The following is a 16,627-nucleotide window of genomic DNA, read 5'->3' as shown; positions in this document are numbered from 1 at the left end:
TTTTTTTTTTTTTTTTTTTTTTTTTTTTTGCAAACACCATATTACACATGTATGTAACTGGTGTGTACATGTGCTTTTTAAGAATCAGAAATGTCATTAGTTTAATTATTTTACTGCTTATGACCACAGTGAATGCAAAAATTTAGTTGTAGTGAGATACAGTTGAGCATTGTATATACACAAGAAATCTGAACACGAGTAAAATACGGCAAAACAAGTCACTGAACAATGACTGCAGTCGTATCTATTCTCACATGGTTCTGTGGAAGCTCATGTCAGCAGAGTAGTATTCTATTGGGGACAAATGGGTAGTGATGTGCTGTAACCACCAACACATACATGTAATTTAACACTGAAACATTTATAACTGCTTTAGCAGATCGGACCTAAGGTTTCTGCACTATTGAGTCCTAAAGAAACATGTATGCAGAATAAATAGTGACACACATGGAAGACCACTTACGCTTCTAACACTCTCTATGTATAAATTTACTGAATGCAACTGTACTTTTAATTGCTTAGACAATGGATATACATTCTCATCAGACAATCAGAAAACAAACAGCAGTCTGTAACTCAATCTACACTTCACCATAAACATTGTCTTTTGGCTCTACTGGCTGATAGGAAAGGTTTTATGAGGCAATCTTACCTTTCAAAGAGCAAATTAATGCTAAATACATTAGTGTTTCACTGCTGCCACGGGCTTATTTTATTACCAAATCTGGCTTTGGACTTTATGCCTCTAGCCATCTGTTTTTTGTAAAATTTAAAAAGCATTACAGATTTTCGACAACATAAGAAACTATTAAAGAAGTGAACAAAGAACTCTGTACAACAGGGAAGCTGTTCTTGCACAGACAAGGAAGACAGAATAGGTGTAGGGGTGTTCTCTGGCTCACAGAGGCGTGGGAAATGGGTAATCATCAGAAATATTAGAAAATTGAAAAGAACTCAAGGGCAGAAAAGCAGTGTGTTACAAAAAAAAAAAAAAAAAAAAAAAAAAGAAAAAAAAAGAAAAGGACTGGCTGGAGCTAGTAAAAGAAAAACTTGGAGACCAGGAAATGCACAGTGCTTCAGGGCAGCTGGAAAAGGACAACTCCTGTTTTAAATTAAACTTCTTTTATGTTGAACAAAAAAATTGAAAAAGCAATTAACACACTTGTCCCAGCCACTCATTCATGTCTGGTACCTCCTTGGATAAGCACGGAAACGGGATGCAAACTCTGGCACAATGGAGGGTACCTGCTGCACAGCAGTCAAACTAGTCCTCAGAATGAACCTACAGCAGCGCTGAGAAAGAGTATAGTGAAGCCTAAAACTAATAGCATGGAGCAGTTATATGAGAACTAGTGCGTGCTTTAATAAGAAGAAATCAAAACTATGAAAACTATGCTTTTATCCAAAAGCCTCTGATTTAAGCAGCACCTACGCGTACAATCCAGTGACACGGAGCACTGGTTATCTCAATACACAAACTTCAGTGATGTCCAGGCCACATCCAAGAGTGAAACTGTGCCACAGAAGCAAGTGGAAGCTTTAAAGGTAAAAGCCAGGACCTCTCACGCATACAGAGCCCAGCAAACCAGTGTCTGAAGTCACTTCTGTAAGCCAGCTTCCAAAGAAACCCTGTCAAGTGAGAAATAACATTCTAACACAAAGTAAGAGTCTCAAGGTAAAAGTTAAAGTCCAAACAGAGATGTAGGATGTGATTAAATTCTTATGTATAGCTACACAATCATTACAATACCATACATTTGCATGATACACTTAAAAAGCTGTTTAGAGAGATAATAGCATTCTAGCAACAAACCACATAAATAAAGGGTTCATTCAAAATAATTATTTTAGAATTGCAGCTATTTTTGAATATTTGAAACACTGAATGGAGCTTAGTATAAAGAATTATAAATAATTGTAGTTCATTAAGGGGGGATGACCTTTTGTAAACACTCTATACAAAGTGAAGAAAAAGGCACAAGAGGAGAATTCACATGCCTGTAACAAAACAGGTCATGTCTACTTTGTAACATTTTCAAAAGCCTCTCCCTCAAAAGGTTTTGTCTATTAAACTTTGACCTGCAAAATAAAAATCTACCTACTTAAGTAAAAGCTGTTTGCAACACTTAAATCTGACATTTGTGGATGCATTCTTTTTATTTGTACATATCGGGTTTTTTTAAAAAATCGTTTGAAAAACTATCCTGGCAAGGTCTAACCCTGAATATGTGATGTACATAAATAAGCACATATTTCTAGACTAGAATATAAAATAAATCAGCTGAAAGAAACATATCAATTCTTTCAATCTTCGCCTCAGGTACTAAATTTTAAAATGGTTGTGACTTTTTTCTTTTTGATAACATATGGTGACTTTATTTTCCAACTTATGTTTATCTTGTACCTGTTCAGATTCTTCAACGTTATCATCTGCTAAAACTACCAGAAACATGCTATCACATGATTTGTCTGGAAAAGAACCACTAAATAAAGGCAGTAATACCCAATGCTGACAGCAGAGACTAACAGCAGCAACAGGAAAGTGAGTGTCTTCATATTTGCTGTGGATTGAAGGAGTGCACACAAATAACTGTGACAGCTAACTTGTAAAGGTACCATAACTGGATTGTATCTGCCAATATTAGCACAGCAGAGCAAATACTCCTATAGTGCCTCTTTATTATAAAAAACTAAGATGTCATCATCTCCAGTTAAGAAGAAAACAACACATTCAGGGAATGTAAGTACAAAAGTATTTCCTTCCAGATAGGGACACTGAGGGATACAGATCTTAAATTATTAATGAAGTTGGTCAAAACAAGAGCTAGAAGGGTAACTAGCACCCCATTTCCCAGGTACACAACCAGTTTTCTCCAGCATCTTCTATTCTCCAGTGCCCCCTTTAAACCCAGACACTTCTGTGGCAGGTAGTGAACACGTGTATGAAAAGGAGCCGCTAACAAAACCATAAGCATATTTTAAAATGTTTTGTCTATACAGGGCATGTAACAAGAAACCTAGAAGTTCAGCATTTTTAACAATAGTAATAATAATCAGGAAAAACCTTCCATGCCTCTTTTGTATGAGCTTCTGAAGCACATTACAATTCATTGTAGCCTCTGTATCAAATTGTTATAGAAACTACTGCTACAGGATAGTAGGTAGGAAAGTGAAAGAGCAAGAGAAATGCTTATGCAAAATTCTGTCTACAGGATCCATTCTGTTATAAATCTAATTAGACTGAAATAGCACTTACAAGTAATTTATAATAATGGCTCAGATTCATTTCCTAAGAGAAATTAACTAAGAATTAAGCAGTGTGCAAGCCTGCATAATAACACTGACAATAAACATGGGGAAAAGCAGGCAGTCATGTCAGCATCTCAATACTAAAGTGATGGCATTTTAGTTATTTATGACAAATGCAGTATTGAAAGTGGACTGCTGTTCTTCATATTTCTTCTACTAGCCCAATTAGCAGTGTCTACACTTCTCAGACTGTCTTTTCATACTTCACTTACACAGGAGGAGTATTCCTCTGCGGTATCTTGAGGCCTGAGTACATCAGCTGTACGCCCATCACAGTATGCTATAGAGTATCAATGCAAACAGAACAAGGCAATCAGTAAGGACAATCAGCTCAATTTCACTTCAAGTCTGCTTTCATTACCCGAGTTCAAATTTGCTCCCAGCACTTTTCAAAGCCTTGCTGAGAATATTCATTTATACCACGGGTTTTATCCTCACTGTCTACCACACAGCACAACTGCCAACATATTGCACAGGCATTCTTTGGATCACCACAGTTAGTGGTTGAACAGCTTACTTTTCATTGGGGAGTGCAAATGATGCCGAAAGTGTATTTTTTGTTTAAAAACAATTCCTTTTGTTTTGTTTTCTTCTATTCACCCCCCAAATGAATCTTTGTTAAAAAAGTTTCACACAGATGGAAGATGGCTGGCTGCCTATTCTCCTTCCCGAGGGACAACCATGGTTCTTAAAGCTAAGTGTGAGGAAGGGAAATTCAGTGCTAGAGAATGTTAGGAAGAAAAAAAAAAAAAATAATTGAACAACAGGGATTCCTATTTCTTTAATACCTTTCCCTGAGTTACTGTCTTATGATAGACCATTCCCCCTCTTGGAAGTGTTTTATGTTACTCGCTCACAACATGCCCATTTATCTGTCTTTGCTTTTTGGAGAATGCATTTGCTGGGAAAGCTGGTTTTTGTGAGGATATTGGTACAGCACACAGATCACCAACTGATGTATCAGTAGCGTCTGAATTTGTCAGAAAGGCCCCTTTTTAAGACATAAATATTTGTAGAAGTCTTCACTGGAAAATAAACCCCCAAAATTATCAAATAACCTCAGACGGGCATTTGGAAGTACTTAAAATCTGTCCGCTTCCTGAAAAAATAAGTAACGGTATTTCACTATCTGTATCAGAAAATACTTTGAAAGGCAGCAGCCCTGTTTTTCCGATAGTGAGTCAGCGAACGCATCCTGTCTCTTGGCAGACTAGTCAGCCAATTTATAAAAGGGTGTCCTTTCATTTCTTGAAGTAAACAGGCATCTTATGGCTATCGCACTCATCGCCTGTAGCCTGTGCGGGGCAGAGAGGAACAGGTCTCCACTGGCTCACTGCCACTGCTGGACTTTTTCCCCCATACACACACTTCCCAGCAGGGCGACAGTGAAGGAAGCGCTCCTACAGAGCCAGCTACTCTTATTCATAGTAATAGTATTAGCCCAGTGTCATTCTCTTCATCTTAAGCTTGGGGGTTTTCTAACTTGTTTGCATTTCCCACACCTAGTTTTTACTGGAATGACAGCAAAAAAGAAACTATTGTTGAAAACTTGTTTTCATTTAGCTGACACTTGTGAGTGCAAGAGTGGGGATTGTCAAGACTTCATTTTGCATCTAGAGTCATTCTGGTGGGCTGAAGAACACAAAGCAACATTACTTCTACAGCAGCTTCCCTTACCACATAATATGAGCTCAACCATTCTAATGTCTGAATTTAGCAGAAAGCTGAAAACAAGGTTTGCCTGTCTGTCTTCCAAGTGCAACCTAGTTGTTCTCCTATCCACTGAACTGAAAAGGCAGATCAGTAATACAGTCATTTAGGAAACGTCCCAACTTAGTTTTACTCAGAAATATTGATGTTGTATCTTAAACTTAAGAGACCACAAACTATGTGGATGCACGTTTTGGAAGGATCTCCTAGCCATACCAGCTTCCCTGTTACAGAAACAGATCCAGTTGCATATTTCTCCAAGTTGCAGGAACAGGGATATATGAACTAACATCTTCATGCCTTTATTTGCAAGGATTAAAACTAGAGAATTAAGTTAATAAAAGCAAGAGCTTTCCTTCAGTCAACTTACACCTGAGCTTGTTTTTTTTTTCCACATAGCCTGTCTCACTGTATTCCAAGTCTGTGCAGCTACAGACGTGTATACACATGCTTTTAAAAAAATCACAAACCGTCTCCTTAGCCAACAACTGAACTCAAGAATTCAATTATCACCGAGTGCATTGATGAGAGTATTGGCACCATTATTTTATTTGTGGAATAAACAACTTGTTAGTATGACATCCCTCTAAAACATGGAATGAGTCCACACAACACAGATTTTTGTCTTTAACTGGTGAGAGATTTCTTCAATTCAATGATGATCGAGAGACAAATGAGCTGACTGTCCACCAGTCTGCAGATTAACCCATAAGAAAAACAAACCATAAATCAGTTCATAACTACTATACATCATCTGTTCAGACTGCCGCCATCATTTCTTTATTAGGTTTTGGAATACTCAGAATGTAACTTTCATAATAAACTGACATAGTACAGCAGGCAATTAGTGAACTAGGCACTAATGGCAATCAGATTACTGAAAAAAACAAATAACTGAATTTAATTTGTAACTGGTAGCTGAATACAGGCACTTCTGCAATATCTCAGCAACCAAAAAAAAAAAAAAAAAAAAACCAAAAAACCCAAACCCAAAAACAACCCAAAGAAATAAAATGTAGAAAAAGATTAGATTTCCAGGAAAAAATAAATTTTAACTTTCAGATGATGGCAGCAAACCATGTTCCTTCAAACACATCAGTCTTCCACTTCAGTAAGAAATTTCAACCAACAGTTCCTTTACTTCCCTGTCTTTACAAGGAGCTTCTGTATACGCATTTCACAAAAATGGATTGTGTATTTAGTTAGGTCCTCAAATGTAGACAGCTAAATATCTTAGTAACTAGCTTTACAATCGGTCTCCTCCACTTTTGACCAGGATCTGTGGCGACACAATCATAATCAAAGTTATAAGAATATGTAACCTTCAGTTTTTGGTGCAGTTTCCAAGCCTATTTAACAAGTGTACAGACATGTAATATGAAATAATTATCCATATAAGAACTCCATCTATCTTTCCCTCTTTTCATTGTACAACTCAGTAATGCAGTAAACTGCATCCAGTGTAATGCATTAGGTGCTACACTATCCGTTAGGATCTTCTGCTCACACCAGACAGCCATCCGAAAGGTCAGAGAGCCAACATGTAAAGAGTCTTTGACAACACCACACCGTCAAAGGTATTTAATTGTGTGTCATTTCCATCACATTTTATCTTCTAAGTAACTGACAAACATGAAATTTATTGAAAATATTACTAATCCAAGAAAAAAAAGAAATCCACATAAATAGACAAGAGTTCAGGACACAATGTTTTCCAGGAGTATCAAAAAACCATACAATTCTGTGGAGCTACTGCATTTGAATGGAGGCCCCTAAGGGACCCAGGTACACTGATATTAGCTGCATACATGAAGTTCAAAAGCACAAGGTCTTCTAGATTTCACCACAGATGCAACTGGAGCTGTTTTGGTACTCCCTCCTTAAGAGATACCAAAACAAAGTCCAAGAGATCTGGGAACTGGCATATTTTGCATAATGATAGTATGCTTTATGTAACATGTTTTATTATAAACTGACTGTCCAAATACCTACAGAATTTTTAAGAGTGCAGCACTATAGGATGAATAAATCAAAGTTTTCAGCCATTTCAAACAGGGCCATGCAACTGACAGACAGAGGCAAGAAAAAAAAAAAAAAAGCTGGGAAATGTGAGCAAATGATGAAAAACCAAGAAAAATCAGAAGGGGCAGTTTAACAACAGGAAGTTCACACAAGGGGCACAACTTACAAAAGCGAAGGCCTTGTACAAAGAATGGTCAGAGGATGTAAGGAGCAGAACACAGACAATTGATGCATGTGTGGAAACAGCCAGCAAAAGGGCAGAGATGTAAATGCTAGGCACTGCTTGAAATATGTACATCAAAAACAAATCAAGAAAAGAGTTTACACTGGAACTGCAGTGAATTCCTCTAATATTTAACTCCCTGAACTTTCAGCAACTTTTAAATCTGGGCTAGGGACTGGTTTTAAGGAAGATCCCTTGTTTGTGTGTTACACCTGAGGATGCAATAAGTATTCTAACTTCAGTGTGCTTTCCTTTACACACTCTGCTTTTGCCAGAAGAATACATTAGCTCTCCTCCATAATTTTTATTTTCTCTGCTGAGGTTGTAAGGATACTTAACATTATCTCTATTTTCCAATTTTACAATGCTTAATCACAACAGCGCCTCAAGTTACTGGCCCCAAAATAAACCATCAGAGGTCAGAAATGGAGTCTCTGAATTCCTTTTACTAAAATCATCTGTCCATCAGTGACTAGATATTGAAATTGCTTGTACATGCACAGCTGAGGTTCTGAGCAGCACTGGTATGTTACACCATCATCTGCCAGCCTCATTCCAAATACCAAGCATAGGTAATAAATTATGCAATGCTAGGGAACATTCACCTATGCATCAGAAGTACTTGGGTCACTTATGCTCCTCCTTTGTTATGCTGGAGTCAGTGTAAATCTAGCAAACACATTCCCATGCCATAGAATTATCTCATAATACACAACTGAATTGCTCAGTCTGCTGTCATTTTTTAGAGAAGTCAAAGACTTGAGTATTACTGCAGTTGTTCTCAAACTACTGAAGTAATCAGAACTGATTTCATTTTTCCACACATTAAAATTGTGCTGTTTAATAAATAAAATGTTTTGTTAAGAAGTGCCGATATTTTACTGCCTTGTTTTCTGACACTCTCTTATACTGATGCAGTTACGTTACAGATGGCTTTGAAGTACCTGACAACATAAAGACATGACACCAGTGTATGTTATTAAATAAACACAAACAGTAATAGGTGCCAAAAGAAGCTACATTTTGACTTTCATTGCCTGGACACTAAACATAACTGTAATGTAAAAAAGAGTTAGCAGCAGTTCTTTGAACATACAGCTCTCTAAGAAGTGATCTGTAGAGGAAAAATTATAATTAGCCTTCGTGAGTACAAATTATGTTCGCTGTTCCCCTTCCTGAAAAAAAAAAAAAAACCCTGAGGAGTGAGGAACACATCAAAGAAATATGTGGGCTTTGAAAGAGGTAGGTGCTTGCCGCATCTTCCTCCCGCATTGCGGAAATGATCACGACGAAAGGATGAGTGGACAGGGTGCCTGCAGAAACCACAGCCCCACAGACAGGGCTAGATGGTTACCGGTAGCATAACCACAGGCAGTCAAAGTGCTGCATCAAGATTTGTGTCTCAATCTGCTCTTTTCTACCGATCCTTCTCCATTAATATAAAGCCCTTGCAGAAAGGTGTGAATTTATGTAGTCACAGGACACGTTACGCTCTTTCAGTAAATACCTAATTTATGAGGTTACCGGCATGCCGAGACAAGAACTAAGGACAGAAACCAATTTATTCTCACAGAAGAACTGGCTACATACTACAGAGCCCACAACCTTGCATGCCTCCCCAAGACTCACCCACTGGCTTCGTGACCTGACGTTAAGCCAGGCTAACAGGTCTCATGCTAGTGTGTCCTGCTGTGTAGCTGCCCTCAGACCCTGGCAACAATATTGTTTCTTCCCGTCTCTTCTGCCAGGTAGGTGGCAGAGAGGAGCAATTCCGCAACAGCAAAATTCAGAAGACGTAGGTCATTTACAATTCCTGTAACCTCAGATTTGAGGAGATTGGAATTGCAGAGGAGTGGTCACTTTGTCCTGATCCTCCATGCAACGACAGGGATCACATCGTGTTCATAAGGATTTATTTATTTATTTAAAATCAGAAAAGAAATTATACTGAAAAGAGACTACATGTCTATATATTTTCTCTGCGTGATCCAAAACCCCAATTACTTAATCTTCAGGGAATATCTCCTAAAAGTCCTTCTTCCCTTTGCTGTCCTCCTACTTCTGATGCCCCATAATCTGATTTCACATTACAAGCGGTACTACTGCCACTAATCCTCCATTACTCCCCTTACCCCACCACCTCCTTATCTCAGTCCTTGAATTTCAAATTGTTACTTCAAGAAGCAGGTCATTCAAGGACTTCTTTCAAGTTCAATCATTTTCATCAGTACACAAATTAAACAAAAGTTACATTATCCATCAGTAATAACTCATTGTCTTCAGTATCTAACAGTACTCTTATACTGCTTGCCACAATTCTTGTCACTAGAGACCACTCCATTTTGCTGCTCAGATGCAGAACAGATTGCTATACCGTAGTGGAAAAGCATATTGAAATACACAAAGCTGGTAAATACAATGCATTTTCCAATTTCGTTAGACTTGTTTTCTATGAATTAAAGCTTCCCCAAAAATCATACCCAAATCAAACACTGTTTCATTATCTTTTTCCTCACTGTAGTATGTGTTATGAAATAGGGCAGTTTAAGATGCTGTAAGTTAGCCATTATGCTTTCCTTTTAGATCTGTGTTCACAATCTTCCTTTTTTTTTTTTTTGGTTGGTAGAAGAAAGCTGTGATTTTTTTCTTAACAGAACAAAAACCAAAAGCATGACAGTCGGACCTCCTCACTTCAGATTTCATGGCTTATAAAGTACAAAAATTATAAAGCTATCACACATTTCCCGGGCTTACATTAGTGAGCCTTTAGAGTGGACCGATTTATTTGATGTGTTTCTCCTAAAGCTTTTATGACACCATAAACATTTCTGACTCCATGACAAATACTTTATAATACATTAAGCAAGCTCATTCAAACTATTCTAAATGTTATGCCAATGGCAATGTATTTAGAAACGGAACAGTCACTTGAAAATGGAAAAACCTCGAAGTTTAGTTTGAACCACTGCAATGTAATATTTCCTTTTGTGCAACCAAAGGAAAATAATTTCAAATTAAGTTCAATGGCACAAACACCCAATAGGCACAAAGTGGGCATACCCTCCAGAAGTGCATCATGCAGTACTTATTTCACATGAGAGCAAAAGTGTGCTCCCCAGTAAAACTTCCCATTGAATTCAACATTAATTAGCATGGGGCATTTAACTCTAACAAAAAAATTTAATTGTATTTATAGCATGCTTCTAATCATGGCAATTTATCTGCACTAGCTTCATTCAGATGAAAAATCTTGCTATCCTTATTTACTTGGGAACAAATTGTGATAGCTTTCTTCACAGTAAATAAAGCATTATACCATGAGAAGCTCTGCAAGTCACGAAAATCAAGATGCATGTACTCACTGTGAAGAAAAGCACCACAGCCTGACTCTCATATTTAAAGATATCATGAAAATTAACAAAACGTTGTCTGCATTGAGGGCACAGGGAGACTTCAACTCCTGAAGCAATAAAAATACAAATACTGCAACAGGATTAATTAATGACAAAATTATTAGGTGTTCAGGCATACTTTTGATGACGGAATTCAATTCCTAGAACATAAAACTGGCTCTGATGATTTTATGATTCCAGTAAAAATCACTGCTGTGTGGCCATAAAAATTGGGATGAAACAGAAGCCTGAAAGGAGTCGATTCATATATATATATATTTGATTTTTATGTTTTTGTATAGATTGCAAACAGAAAACAAAAACTTTGAGAAATAAAAAAAACAGTGTTTACCAGTGGGGGGAAAGGGTGGGGAGAGTTTTGTTTGGGTTTCTTTAATTGCTGTTTACTTTTTAACACTATCTTGCTGACCATTCAAGCTTTCCTTTGACACAAAAGCTTGAAGGCATCCAATTTAGGAAAAAGACCATGTTATCAGTTGGAAGATGTTACTAAGCTTCTATAATTTTAACACAGGCACTGTATAAACAGCTCATAAATAAGCCATAGTATTGCCTAAGACTAAATGAGACATATCCTAGAAAGCATTAAATTACAAGCATACTTTTCATAGGACTTTTTGCTCTCTCATGGTATTCTTGCTAACTGTGACTTTTGGCCTGAAAAGATCAAGAGCAGGCATCTGATTCGGAGAAAGAAGCATAAAAGTGTTCCAGTTTGTCCATGAACAACATTTTCTTTTACTTATAAAATGCACTTCTCACCTTACATACTTCAACATATGCTATGTGAACATGTCTGCCCTGAGAACAGTCTTACATAGTTACTGCCTCCATACATTGCCAGTGACTAGAAAATACTCTAAACTCCCTGCTTCAGAAAGTCATTGGATATCCAAATCATAAATTTCAAATTCCCAGCTGTCACTGCCTAACTACGCCTTCTGCATTTCAGCTAAGTCATGCTGTATGACATTATCACTCTCTCACACTTCATAGCTTCTTCAACATTAACAGAAAAACCGGTGGGCCATCTCATATTTAGTATTTTTCACCATGTTTATCACAGTAGCAATTACTTCATCTAAATTGGTCTTATGAACTCACTCCTGTAAAATACGTTATTTTATTTATTGATTCTTTGTATTCCTCTCCATATTCAGTCTGCTACTTCCTCTCAGTAATAGGGAATTTAGGCATGAGAGGGGGGAAAAAAAAAAAAAAAGTTATGTAACCTTTTCATATACCAGCTTATTACTTATTTAGGAAACTGGAATGATCTAACAAAGATCTCATCATAGAATTAAAAAAACAATACATTTGAATGAAAGGAGACCTTTCCCGCAACTCCTTTTTCCAAGGAACCATAAAGAAGTGTACTGATGATTGATTACCTGAAAGCCTGGAAACCCCAACAGTGAAAAAGGAAGCAGTAGTAAATATTGGCAACATTATTAACAGGTGAAAGAAGGCAACTGCAGTAGGACATTATGAAAGTGTTTGCTCGGGGCTTTTTCCCTAAAGGTGACACAGAGTTCCATACTCTTCTCCTGGAATTAATGCAACTCATAACTTTGGATTGCACATGCCACACATTGATATAGATTATGTACTTTATAAAAATGAAGATAAGCTAAGGAAAAACTTGAGACCTCTATATGAGGAGCCCTCTTACATAGGGTCATTGGCAATGCATCATCAAGTTTACCTACTGTCAAACCACCACATGAGATAATGTGGAGTCTAAAACTGGAGTTACTTCAAACATCCAGGAAAACGGTGAGCAGTTTAACTCTTAAGTCCTATAACTAAGCAGTTTGGACCTTCACTGACAAATGAGGACTTACTTGCCAAGAACCCATCATAGATGCTATTTATCATAAAATTAGTCTTAAATAAAACAGAAAGTACTGTAGTTTTATAGTGGGTTTTTTTTTTTTAATTTCTCTAATAAACTCTGTGTGTGTTTGTGCACACTGGCATACTCATGCAAACCTTAGTGGCTGTTACTCTGATTTGGGTTTAAATCTCTTAAACAAGAACCCAAGAAAAACACATCCTGTCCATGAACAGTAACCAGTATGTCTAGCTGAATTTAGAGGCATGTTTAATAATTATTTTTTTTTTAGAAAAAATAAAAGACCAGACATGAGTCATTCCTTGCACTTGTTCTGAAGACATTTCCTTCCTAGAAGAGCTTATCATTAAATTATGTAAAAATGAAATATTTGTAATCATTATAAATAATTTATTTACATCTACACGTTCTGAAAGCCACCATTTTATATATGAAGTGGAAAGATTAGAAAACAAAACAAAACCCAGCAATTAATCAGGGAACCTTATCATCCAGGGGTGAACTGCATAAGGCTAAGACTGGAATAGGTCTCATCTGATGACTGTCGAAAACTAGAGGTGTGACCTCACATGGTTTGCATAATTTATCTGTAATTCAATTTACCCAGTCTTAAAATGGGGAAAATTCTACTTACCTGGATTGCAGTTTGTCATCAAAACAGAACGCGCCCTAGAAACGCACGTTACCATACAGATACAAAGATGTTCATACACTTTTAAGTCTTCAGGATCAAGTGCTCTCCACTGGAACGTACAGAGTCTTTGCCATGTATTACTTGTTCGATGAATGTTTCAATATTCTAGAAGAAAAAGTGACCCATTTGCTTGACTTACTGCCTGCTGAGAACATTAATACAGAACTTCAAGTCTAATAAATGAATGAGCAGGGGACAAGCGGATTTCGCAAGTTTATTGCACGGTAGTTACATTACTTCTCAGCTAGCCAACCTTTAATGATATTTTTGAAAATAGATTACTTAACACAAATAGCATTTCCTTTAAATAATCACGTAAGTTACAAATTCTCTTTACAACTGAACAAATAAATTGAGCTGGGAGCACTCACTGGATCAAGCCACTCATTTCTGAGTAGCCTCTACAAACAAGGATTTGCCAATCTGCCAAAATCATTTTCCTACTCTGAAACTAATACCATCAAAATTGATAATACCACTCAATGCAAGTTACAGATCCTGTATGTTACAAGAAGTGCGTACCATCAGCTGGTGTAAATCTATACTGTTCTTAAAACCAATGGAACTACATCAATTTACAGCTGCTGAAGATTTGTCCCTGTGTCTGTCTTGAGCACTGATAAAACCATTGAACCAAACCCTGGACACACTTCCAAATTTAAAGCTCCCATCGATTGTAGTGAGAGCGATGCCTACAGGAGGAAGAGATGGACTGTAAGTAAGCCATCCTAGAATTAGTGCACTTCACCACCACCACCACCCCCCACCCCCTTCATTTTAAGTTTAAAAGTTAGTTGTTAAAATCATAACCTGGGAGGAAGCCAAGAGCACAGTGGACTTCAAAACTTCTTAGGTTTCTTTTATGTACTCCAAAATTCTTCTTAATAACATTGATTTATCAGGCCAAGTCAAGTTTACCGTAATCATGCAAATATCCCCAGTAAAGCCCACAGGAAAAGCAGCACCATCAGGAAAATATGATTTTGCCCACAGTTTTACTCCAAGAGGATAAAGTTTCAAAGTGACTGTTGTTCGCTCTCTGAGATCTATCATTGCACCTGCGTTAAAAATCTCATTATGTTTCCTCTAACGTCATTATGTAATTTTTCCTTCATGGGTGCGATGCAGTGCAACACTTGTCTGAGCAACCCTCACTTGCACACTTAGCCCTGGGGCAGTCCAAAGGACTAACATATAGCAGAAAGAAGCGACTGCCCGAAAAAAGGTTTTGCAGGAGGGGTACTCAGCCATTTCTTAGACCACCATCCTATAAAACTGTAGGCAATAAAGAGAAAATACAGTTGTTTTATAGAAGACATCTTTAATCAAGGCAAGTTTCTCTATATGATTCTGAGCACATGGATTGTTGCAGATGGCTAATTTCTGACTGCAGATACATGGAACTAAACAAAGCAGTTTTTCAGAAGTATCTACATGCATCTTGCATGATAGCATACACTGTAGTTATCTATGGGTATTTTCCTTTACACATGTATCGCAGGAGGTTTACAGCTGCTTGCATTCTGCGAGCATTACAGGCAACAATGATTTTTAATATCAACTGAATTAACTTTTAACTGCAAGGAATAAAAACTCAAAACTCCTGCTTCAGGAGGCTACCAGTAAGAACATAAGTAGTTCATCATTAAAACTGGTTAGCGCCAAAAAAAAACCCAAAAAATATTTTGATAGTCCTTAGCGCTACTCCACTAGAAGACATTTCAACATGAAGAATTTTAAATTTTTTTGAACTTAACCATACCCACATACAATCAGATTTATCAACAGCACAAAATCATTTCCTATCTACAGTTTGTTTCACACAACTTTTTTAAAGATTAAAAAAAAAACCAAAACACCTCTTAGACACAACGAAACAGTTCGACTTAAAACCAGCTAATCAATCACCTTTCTGCACAGCTGCATTTTCTTTCATTAATGTAATAGAAATATTTGAGGGATTTCCGTTTTTACCTTTACATTTTTCCTTTTCCAGTATCCATAACCAATCACCGCTCTGCTCTTCCATTATGCTTCGTATATTGCAGAGTGAGAAGCATCTTCATTAAATAGTATTAAAAATAGAACACACCCGATCTCCCCACCGGAGCATGCTCTGACAGTGCTGATACCACAGCTCTCAAGGTAACCATGCCCAGCTGGGAACTGAGAGGCAAAGTCAGTGCGAGATTAGCAATTTGCAAGCCTAATTGTGCACACAAACTTGCCTCCATCCGTGACGAAGACTGCTAAAACAAAAATCAGCGTGCAGTTAAATTATGCGACTGAAAAGTTGCAGGTCAGTTTACAGGGCTTTTTTTGGTTTGTTGGTTTTTTTGGGTTTTTGTTTTTTTTGTGGTTTTTTTTTTTTTTTCCCCTCCCCATCACCCTCAGCTTCAATCGCTTTGTACTTGCCTAAAATTTACAGATGCCATTTAGAAGAATGCACACCGGGCATGCATCTAGCTCAGCGCAATGGTAGAGAAGTCAAACAGGTGATCAACAAACACTTGTGCTGCTCTTTAATGCCTTTGTTTCCCCTCTCGGCACATTTACAGCAATGTCACACGGCAGCGGGGTGAATTTAAGCAAAACCGCACACACCTGGAAGCGCAAAGACGGGAGGGAGAGCGGAGGCGCAGAGACACACCTAGCACGGAAAAATGCACCCGAAATATGAGTGTGTTCCCCCCGCTGGCTGAAACGGTAAATGAATGCAAAAAAACCCACCCAAAACAAAACAAAACAAAAAAAAAAAACAAACAAAAAAAACCCCCACACCAAAAAACCCCAACAATTAAACAAGACTGCGCAATGGCTGCACTGGATGAGCACGTCTTGGTTAGATCTACAAGCGATATCGTTGAAACGCACAAACAAGTAGGCAGAATTACGCTCAGCGGAGTAACATTAACTGTTTTTTATGAAATCAGACCGCTAGGATACCTAACGATACGACTGCAACTCCTGGGCTGTGATCCTCCTTCACTGCATGCAAAAGAAAAAGATGCTGAGGAAGCACCAAGTAGAGCAGTTACCCTCCAGCCGCCACCCTTCAGAACAATGCCGGTCACACCAGCCCAGGCTTTCCCTCCAGCAAAGCACGGCAGTTTTAAAGAGCATCCCTCGATGCGGCTCACAAATCAGCGAGTAAAAGTTGGTTTGGGGTTGTTTTTTTTTTTTTTTGTTTTTTTTTTTTTTCCTTTTGTTACAGTTGGATACATTTTAGCCAAAACGACCGCTGGGAGGAGGTCGCCCTCCTCCCGCAGCTCCCCTCCCCAGCCTCAGCCCGCTCTCCGGACACGGCTCCGAGGCGAGCGCACCGCCGGTACCCGCAGACCCAGCTCCGGCCGCCCCACCGCCGCGTTCCGACCCGGCGGAGGCCCCGGCACCGGCCGCCG

The 16,627-nt window shown here is 38.1% G+C and overlaps 1 protein-coding gene across 6 annotated transcripts in view; it reads right to left on the bottom strand.

The window, feature by feature from the left end:
* Positions 1-16,620, bottom strand: part of ARPP21 (cAMP regulated phosphoprotein 21) — a 140,119-nt gene extending 123,499 nt beyond the window's left edge. For 3 of the 6 annotated variants that reach the window (XM_026843876.1, XM_026843879.1, XM_026843877.1), the window contains exon 1: positions 15,831-16,618. The gene's annotated coding sequence lies outside the window, so the exon portion shown is untranslated. Of the gene's footprint in view, positions 1-15,830 lie in introns of all 6 variants that reach the window. The other 3 variants (XM_026843875.1, XM_026843878.1, XM_026843874.1) reach the window with 2 other exon arrangements.
* Positions 16,621-16,627: the final 7 nt, after the last annotated feature.

The sequence above is a fragment of the Athene cunicularia genome, assembly GCF_003259725.1.
Source record: "Athene cunicularia isolate RWA chromosome 2 unlocalized genomic scaffold, athCun1 chr2_part2, whole genome shotgun sequence".
Taxonomy (NCBI): Eukaryota; Metazoa; Chordata; class Aves; order Strigiformes; family Strigidae; genus Athene; species Athene cunicularia.
Note: the sequence above shows the minus strand (reverse complement) of the source record. Positions and strands in the feature narration are given on the sequence as shown.